Source organism: Anopheles aquasalis, chromosome 2, assembly GCF_943734665.1.
Source record: "Anopheles aquasalis chromosome 2, idAnoAquaMG_Q_19, whole genome shotgun sequence".
Lineage (NCBI taxonomy): Eukaryota > Metazoa > Arthropoda > Insecta > Diptera > Culicidae > Anopheles > Anopheles aquasalis.
Genome location: NC_064877.1, coordinates 11,772,501 through 11,780,671, shown reverse-complemented (window position 1 = coordinate 11,780,671; position 8,171 = coordinate 11,772,501). Strand labels below are relative to the sequence as shown.

At 49.1% G+C, this 8,171-nt stretch overlaps 1 protein-coding gene across 1 annotated transcript in view; it reads left to right on the top strand.

The window, feature by feature from the left end:
* The first annotated feature begins 1,452 nt into the window (after positions 1-1,452).
* LOC126571704 (nephrin) overlaps positions 1,453-8,171 on the top strand; it is a 90,945-nt gene continuing 84,226 nt past the window's right edge. The window contains exon 1 of the mRNA XM_050230453.1: positions 1,453-1,657. The gene's annotated coding sequence lies outside the window, so the exon portion shown is untranslated. The remainder of the gene's footprint in view (positions 1,658-8,171) is intronic.

The window sequence follows — 8,171 nt, the reverse complement described above, 5'->3', positions numbered from 1 at the left end:
CACGTGATCTAGCGAGGGTGACATGTCCTAATGGGTCCATCTTTGGAAACATATTCGCCGCATACAAATTTTGCTGCAAAAGAGTCCGCCAAAGTGTCCATCAGTGTAAAAATCAAGGGTTTATGACATTCGCAAAATGAATTAATGTTTCAGTTTTTGGAAACAAAGTAACTTTAAAACAATAAATTTAAAAGGGATTAGAGACGACCCATCTCCGTACCGCTATCGCCGGCATTCCGAGTGATCGCTCTAGTTGCTTACCCCCCCCTCAGGGGCCAACGCATATCGCACTTTGCAAATGGATCTGAGGCATAAAATTGAACAATTTATGGTAATTTCTTAACCGCGTGTCACACGGGTTAATTGTTTTAAAGCTATCGAAATGGAATTTTAAGAATACTTTGAATCTTTGAAAACGAGCGCCTTGGCGTGTGTGCATCCGTGTGCGGCATGACTCGTGAAGCCAATTAATTGGTGTCAACGATAATGAATGTCAATAAATTAGAGGCTCACGGCTCGCGCCTCGAACATTATGACCGCATGCACACGCATACTGAAGTGCTCGGTCCTCCGTTATGATAACGTAAATGTTTGCAAAGTAAATACTTAGAATCTCTGTATTGCTTAATCCTTCTCGTGGGAAAAAAAACGAAAGCAAAGTTCGTTCATTTTTCGGTTGAATTCTTGCGATGGAATGTAATAACACGCGCAGGCATTATTAAGCACTTCAAAGTGATCATTTATGAACTATCTTAATGATGGTTTCATGTAGCTGCAAGTCCGAACAGATGGAGTACCGGTAATTCCGATGCTGACGCCGCTGCTGCTGCTGCTTGCGGTGCCAGCAAACTCATCAATGAACTCGTATATCGAGCGCAGCCAGTTCATCGTATTTCCGTTTTCGTACTCTCGGAAATACCAACATGATTCCGAGGGGCCCGATGTTGTTATGTTTCTTTTGCTGCTGCTATAATAACCAAGGAGCATAACCAAATCCTTCTCGGGTTTCGTTAGCCCCCGCTCTCTCGCGATGTAGTGTTGCTCTCAGTGGACAAACTCATCGTTTGATGGTGTTGGTTTTATAGCAACTTTTTAGTAGAAGCGTTCGATGCGACTCCTATGGTTCGAATTCCCAACCAAACGGTCGGTCCCTTCGTGTCACGGAGAGAAGCATAAACCGAGAGAGAGAGAACTAAACCGAGCATAAACCCCGAGCGACGAGAAACATCGGAAAACATGCGGTGCGTGAGATTTCTCGACTGCGAGCATATTTTTGAACCGAGAAGTTCCTCTCGAAATCAAAGACAGAGAGCGAGCGAGAGAGTGAGAGCGAATCGGCTCGGTTGTGGCGCAAGAAGTGGCGCATCCATCCCATCGGCCGCAACGCATGCTGGCTAGTGACTCGGGAACACTTTCCGGCTCTGGCTCGCGGTGCGGTGACTCTTCTGGGTGTCCGTGATCGAACGCAGCAGCAGCAACGACGAGTGCAGCGACGAGTGTCACGCAAACTTCTCGCGTAAAAATCGTGGACCCTCGCGTGTCCGTTTCGCGTCCATTCCGTGCCGTGCGTGCGTTCCTCTGTTGATGCCACTCGATAGAGTTGGCAAAACATAATAATTCCACAAATCGTTCGCCAGTGGTGCGTAATGTGAATAAGGTAATGCAGTGCCGATCCATGATCTGCTGGTTGCGTAAACATAGTAACGTAACTACGGGGAATGTATACAGCAAAAGGATTAACCAAGGCGACTCATTCGGATCATTCCGGGGAGACACTTCACGAAGGAACAGACTAACCGGCCAAGGATACGCGGTAATCGGGCGAATTCATAAAATAAACTGAATTCCGCCATGGTAAGTTTGCTGCTGGACTGTGGGGCAGGATTCCCGTTCACAAACCACCAGGATTTTAAGGATAAGCTGGACGTGAAGTGCCTTCTTTGGGATGCTGATGTCACATCACACGAGGAGTACCGAGAGAGTTGTGTTGTGTTCTGTGTGTTGGAACGAGAATTGTAGTCGAAAAATGGATCCACCATTTCAACCACTGCGTCGCCCGTGTACCGATTCTGTGCAACTGACGTCCGCGACGGCACCTGATCACCCGGAGAACCTGATCAACCCAGGGTGGGGACATCCTGTTTGGTTGGTTGTCGTGTCTCGGTCCGTTCTGTTCTGTTGTGTTCCGTTCGTTCTACGCAGAAGGTGTGCTCGTTATGCGCCACGATATTCTCTCATCAGTGATGGTCTGATGAGACGAGATCGAGGATGATTTCTCTTGTGCATCAGCGTTCATCATTACGCTTCTCCGCGTGTCAGGCCATCAAAAGTGTTTCGCTACATTCCTTTCGCGAGTTTTAACGGAGGAAGTTTTGGAAAGCGAGTGTGAAGATGCAAGTGTAAAAAAGCAGGGAATTCTGCCGCGACTCTTCATCCCCTGCACTACTCCGTAAAGGTCCTGGATTGGATCGCTTATTGACGTGCTTCGGTTCGGACGGGAGGCTGAAACCACGTGAAAACTCGTAGCAAACACCTCCCACTTCACTTGTTCTAGTGGACGCTTTTCACCGGATTAAGCTCGATGGCGCAACGGTGGCGCAAATGAGCAACATCGTTGACAAGGATGTTTAACCTGGCAGGCGAAAGAACACACATTCAAGCAATCAAGTGGCAGTGTCACGCTCATTAACCGTGTAAAAGTGTGCAATTATGATGAAATTCGGTTGAAAACACAGTTCCGCGATCCATGAATTCAAAGCCAAACCAAAGGAGGATACTCGCTTTGAGAGAGCAACCGTTTGTGGAATGGCTTTTTGGGGGGCAAGGAGTGCATTAATGCCTTTCCGGGAAGTTTATTATCATCGCTGCAACCGGGCTCCCAAACGAATATGCCGGCTACAGCTGATGCACAGCATCAGCAGCGTGATGATAGAGAGTATCGCTGGAGTGTAAAATGATAAATTAGTGAAGCGTACCGCACCGTTCCCAACCCCTGGAGGCCTACATCTGGAGTAATTCCCACGTGGCGCTAGTGAGCGTGTGTCCAGTTCGACCTGCAGGGCATTATCATTAACAGCAACATAAATGCAACATATTTTAATACCCCTTGCGCTTTGGTGATTGCATTTTTCTCACTTTTTATTGGCCCAGCAGTCCAGTAGTGGTGCAGTGCACGATGAGCTAATGAATTGCATAAACGCCCCGGGAGTAGGGCACAACACACCGCTGGGGGAGGACAAATCATACTGCAGAAAATAAAAAGAAGCAGCTTATAAATAACATCCCGTAGGTAAACAATGTTTTAACGGGCATGACGCGCGCGCCCAAGTGCATATATTTGAATATCGCGTCCATACAGCCCTAGCATAAGTTATGCAAATTTATTGGCATTTTCAAATGGCATTCCGGGAGTGCTGGTGAGCGATAAACTTTATCCTGCGACTCTCCTGTCCCCACACCACCACGGTACGCCGCACTGAAAAACGGGCCGGCTTTAGTGGCTGTTAATTGAAAATGAAATTATTTGCCAAACCTTAATTACTGGACGATGGATGGAGGCTAAATGGCAGATCGCGGTCCGAGTTAGAACCGAATCAACCCCTTCATTAGGACCGATTAGCTCTCTCCCCGTTAATGGGCAACGCAATCATTGTAAACAGCCGATAATATCACTTCAAAAATCATTCACAATCGATGGAGCTGCTCGGCTGCGAATGGATGGATTGCGAAATCCGAAATTTAATCCCTTTTCCATTTCGATCCCGATCTGTAGGCGCTTCCTGCCTCCTGCTCCTTCTTGAAGCGTGACACCTCGGCTAATGAATTGATTATTTATCCTACCTTTATCCTTCGCCCACCACCCCGCTCCTACTAAACCGTTATCGCGGTTGAGCACTCGATGAATAATTCCGTTTCCGTTGCCCATTCGTCTCTGACATCGCGTGGGGCGCTAGTGCCGGGCAATGGAAAAAGGCGAAAGCCACCCAGGAATATGGTGGATTACCACCGTTGGCACGTCTCAATTTTAAGCCCCTCGAAGCCGCTAGAAGCCACCGTAAATCATTTACCACCCGATTGGACCAGTGGAAGTGGTCTGGGGTTTGGGGAACCGACAATGTCTTCATTTGCAAAACGACAATGTACCGGAATTCGATAAAAAACGGAATTACCACCCCACATCAGCTCCCTCTTCCTCACGATATCAAACGATAGCCACCACAGGATACCTTCGAAGATCCGGCCAGCAAAGCTCGAAGGCCGGTACTTTGTGGTGGAAAATTTGAGAACGAACCTCTTAAGAGGCCCTCCATTTTCCTAGGGAAAAGGGACTTTGGTACCGGGACAGACCACGGAAATGGCACACGTGCAACACACGCCACCAAAGCGGGACGCTTGGCTAGTAAGCACGGAAACATGAAATCCATGGAATTCATAATCGCACCGACCGCCTAGCCAAGCCAGATTAGTGTAGAGGAGGGAGTTTTGATGCTTTATTTGCTTCGCGTTATCGGTACCGAACAGGATACGCTGGATCCAGGAACCCGAAAAGGAAATCGCACAAACAACCGTGGCTGACTGAGCTTTCCTTCCACCATCCTCCGGTTGATTCCATTCTCTTCGGCATTCGGTTTCGCCCAGTTGATAGTGGCAGCAAAGGGTTAGTTAGGCCGATCTCGTGGAACCAGAAGAGAAGAAAAAAAGCCATCGCGGAAGCGCGGCCATTTTCAACTCACTACACTCTTGAGGTGCAATGCTCGAAAGTTGTCCTACTGGAGCTCAGCTAATCCGGTGTTATGCATCCTGCACACGGAGGGCGAAGGCGGAGGTGAGTTGGAAGTCACGGGAAAAGCTTTTAACGAGATTATGATAAGATTTATGAACATTCTGTGCGCGCCGCGCCGACGCACGGCTTTTACGCACCAGTAGCCCCCGTCCATTGTTGTGCCTCTTGCTGGCTTCTTGTTCGCGCGAAGTGCCTACGGCGACGACCTAGTTGACGACCTACCGGTAGACCTAGCGCACCGCATGCAAAAGGACCTAAAGCGTATGCTGGTACAGTTTATCGCGAAATCCCGAACTAAAGCAGGGCAAAGCAAAAAAAAAAGAAAGCCTTGCACAATCTGCAAGCTAATCGTCCATTTCGTACAAAAATGGCGTACCGGACGTATATAGAAGAATGGTGTTCGGTGATACGCGTGTGTATGTATCCGTGACCGTATTAGGCCTTCTTGAAGCTTGTGGCTGGCAATTAAGTGCTTCCGGTTGGTTCGCGTGTGTTTTCGATCACCGTACCTCACCGTCGTTGACATGCCAGACCGCCCCCTTCTGTCCGCACAGCTTGTCCTAGCCGAGTATTAAGCAATTATAATTTGCGTATTTTGTTGGGCATAACAAAAAAATACTTGCAGAGCACAAGAAGTTGGGTCGGATGAAGTCGATACCACCACGTAACTGTATAACTGTGCCCGTTTGCAAACCGGCAAAAGATCGCAGTAACCAACGCTTGTTCTTTCACGTGAGTTGCCTGTGGTCACGAGAAGTTTGTGCTTTGTGCATGGTAACACCAGGCCTGCTGCGATAGCCATAGCCCGTTCTACAAGTAGCGCCAGTAGGCCGAACTTCGTCTTAAAGCACGACACAAGGCCCTTCTTCCATTCTCGGAACGGGCACGCTCAAGTTCACTCCAATACACACTTCGGAAAGTTCCTCCGCCTTTGAGGCTCAAAAGTCCTTGAACGTAGCCAAACTCTCCCGTCCTTCGAGCGATTGATCAACTGGCGAAACCCCTAAGATCCAACCCAACGGTCCCCATTCCCCGATCCCGTGGTATCAAAGGCAGGAGAATGTTTGGGGAGGGCGCCTTCCATCCCCAGGATGGGAAAGGATGATTTCATTTGTGTCGGCGGAAGTTGTACAATTTGTAGAAAACAACTTCCTCCACCGTAACCATAAACCACCGCGTGGGTCCGGTTCGGTGGTCCCGTGGTAGGGTTGTTTTACAAGTTGCTGCGTCTCTATAGCCGACCAATCGGCACAAGCTTTGAACGAATCCCAAGTGGTTTGGTCAGGAGGAGGACCGGTGGTTCCTGAACCTGGGTGCAAATTAAAGGAACCGTGAGCGAACCGAGAGTTCCAGCATCGAACCGGGACCTTGATGAATAAAAGCGAACGGACGGACCAAAAAGCTTCCCCAGACCACGAGGGTTTCGCCGGATACCCTTTCACCTTACAACCACAAACCAGATGAAGGTCATCGTGATGGCGATGGTCTAGAGGGGGCCCTGATTCACAAGGTCCGCTCTGGTTACTACGCCCGGCGAACCGGGTATGTTGTCACCGTGAATCGAACGTAATTTTCCCGCCACAAACTCGAGGAAAAGCGAGCGAGCGAGACCGGTAAGCTGCTGGTTGAATGAAAATGAAAGCCACAAAACAAAAACAGAAAATAACGAATGTCCCAGGACCGGAACCGGAACGGATCCGAGCAACAGCCATTGACCTTGTTCGAGTGGTTTAGATGAGGCCAATGGGTCGCAGCATGGTGTAGCTTTCGTGTGGTAGGAAAAAAGTAGGGGAAAAGGTAGCTGGAAGAGCATTCTTCTACCAACACAAATCGTTCCCCCGCTCACCTAAGGGAAGGGCGACCGAGGACGAAGGATCCTGGCATCCTGTCCCCCATCGAGCTCGGGGCGTACACGGAACGAAAAGAATTCAGTCGCGTGGAAGCATTTTCATTAGTTTAGTCAGTCGTACCAAACAACTTTAAACGACTGCTACCGGACCTCATTCCATGGGAAGGAATCCTCCAAAAGGAGAATCTCCATCTCCAAACCCCTCGCCAACGCGTTGGTCGCTTTTGAATTATGAACATTTTAACTGCTCTAACCAAAGGGAAAAAGGGAACCAGGGAGTGTGCACGACGGTGGCGACGACGACAACAACGATGACCGCGCGCGCGGTCTACCTTTACCGGCTGGTGGGCAAAGGACACTCCCGGCGGCCCGCTCGGTATCCCTTTTTGCATTTTTGTACCCTCGGCACGTGGTGCACATCCATTTGATGATTTACTTTGCCTCTTTATTCGTGCCGATTCGGTACAAACTCCGGGCCACCACCGGCCGGGCCTCCGGGGCCGGGGCGAAATTAAGGACAAGGACCTCATGCCGGTTTACAGCCACACGCCAGCACCAAGCCGTGACCCACGGCTTGCGTTTCCATCCACCCCGGACCAAGGACAGAGAAGCGTTGCGAAGGCGAAAGAAGTTGAGCAAAAAGTTACAACCCAACAAAATAATTCACATTTATTCCTGCTTTTATTTTGCCCGGACTTTATGATGGCGCCCCTCCCTGGCTGGCCACGAACCTACCCGGTTTTTAGCAAACGAACTGGCGCACCGCATGCGCTTCGTTCTACGGTGAAAATAATGATAACGTCGAAAAAAAAGAAAATAAGAAAGAAGTAGAAGCAGCGAAAAGGGACGCCCGAAACGAACGAACGAAGAGCACAAAAGGATTTCCCAACAACAAACAAACAAGAAAAAAGAAAGCATGAAAGGAAAAACCAAAAACCTCGAGGAAATGTTTTACGAACGGGAAGGGGCTCTCCCCCACTCCGGTTGACCTGACCTGTGAGCAGTTTGCGCGTGCTATCTGGCAAATATTTTATTCAATTTTTGCTAACTGACGGGACGGGTTTTTTTCTTCTTCCCACGGATACCGGTCCGTTGCCCTCGAGTACCTTTCGAGAGGCCTTCTGCAGATTTGGCTGCCTGCCGGTTTGCCGTTTGGCAACCTTGAACTTGTTATCAAGCGTTTATGGCATGTTGTTTTGAACCCCAAAAACACTCCAGCTCCATCGCCACCGCACACCACAAATTGACCGCATTGGAAGGAAAGCGAAAAAAAAAACCAACCAACCAACCAACCACAAACCAGCGAGACCCGGCCAAGCCTCTAGCGTGGCCAATAGCCCAGTTGAGATTTCTTTTCTACTCGAGTGCCTCGCTCGCAAACAGCTTCACTTCAGCTAAGCGCTTATTACGTAAACGTGAGGATGGTTGCCATTTTTTTTTTATCGACCAGGAGTGAAAACCAAACCCAAAACCAAATCCTTCTTCAGCTAATCCTTCCTCAAATCTGCCGAAACACCACCACACGGCGAAGGCATCGGA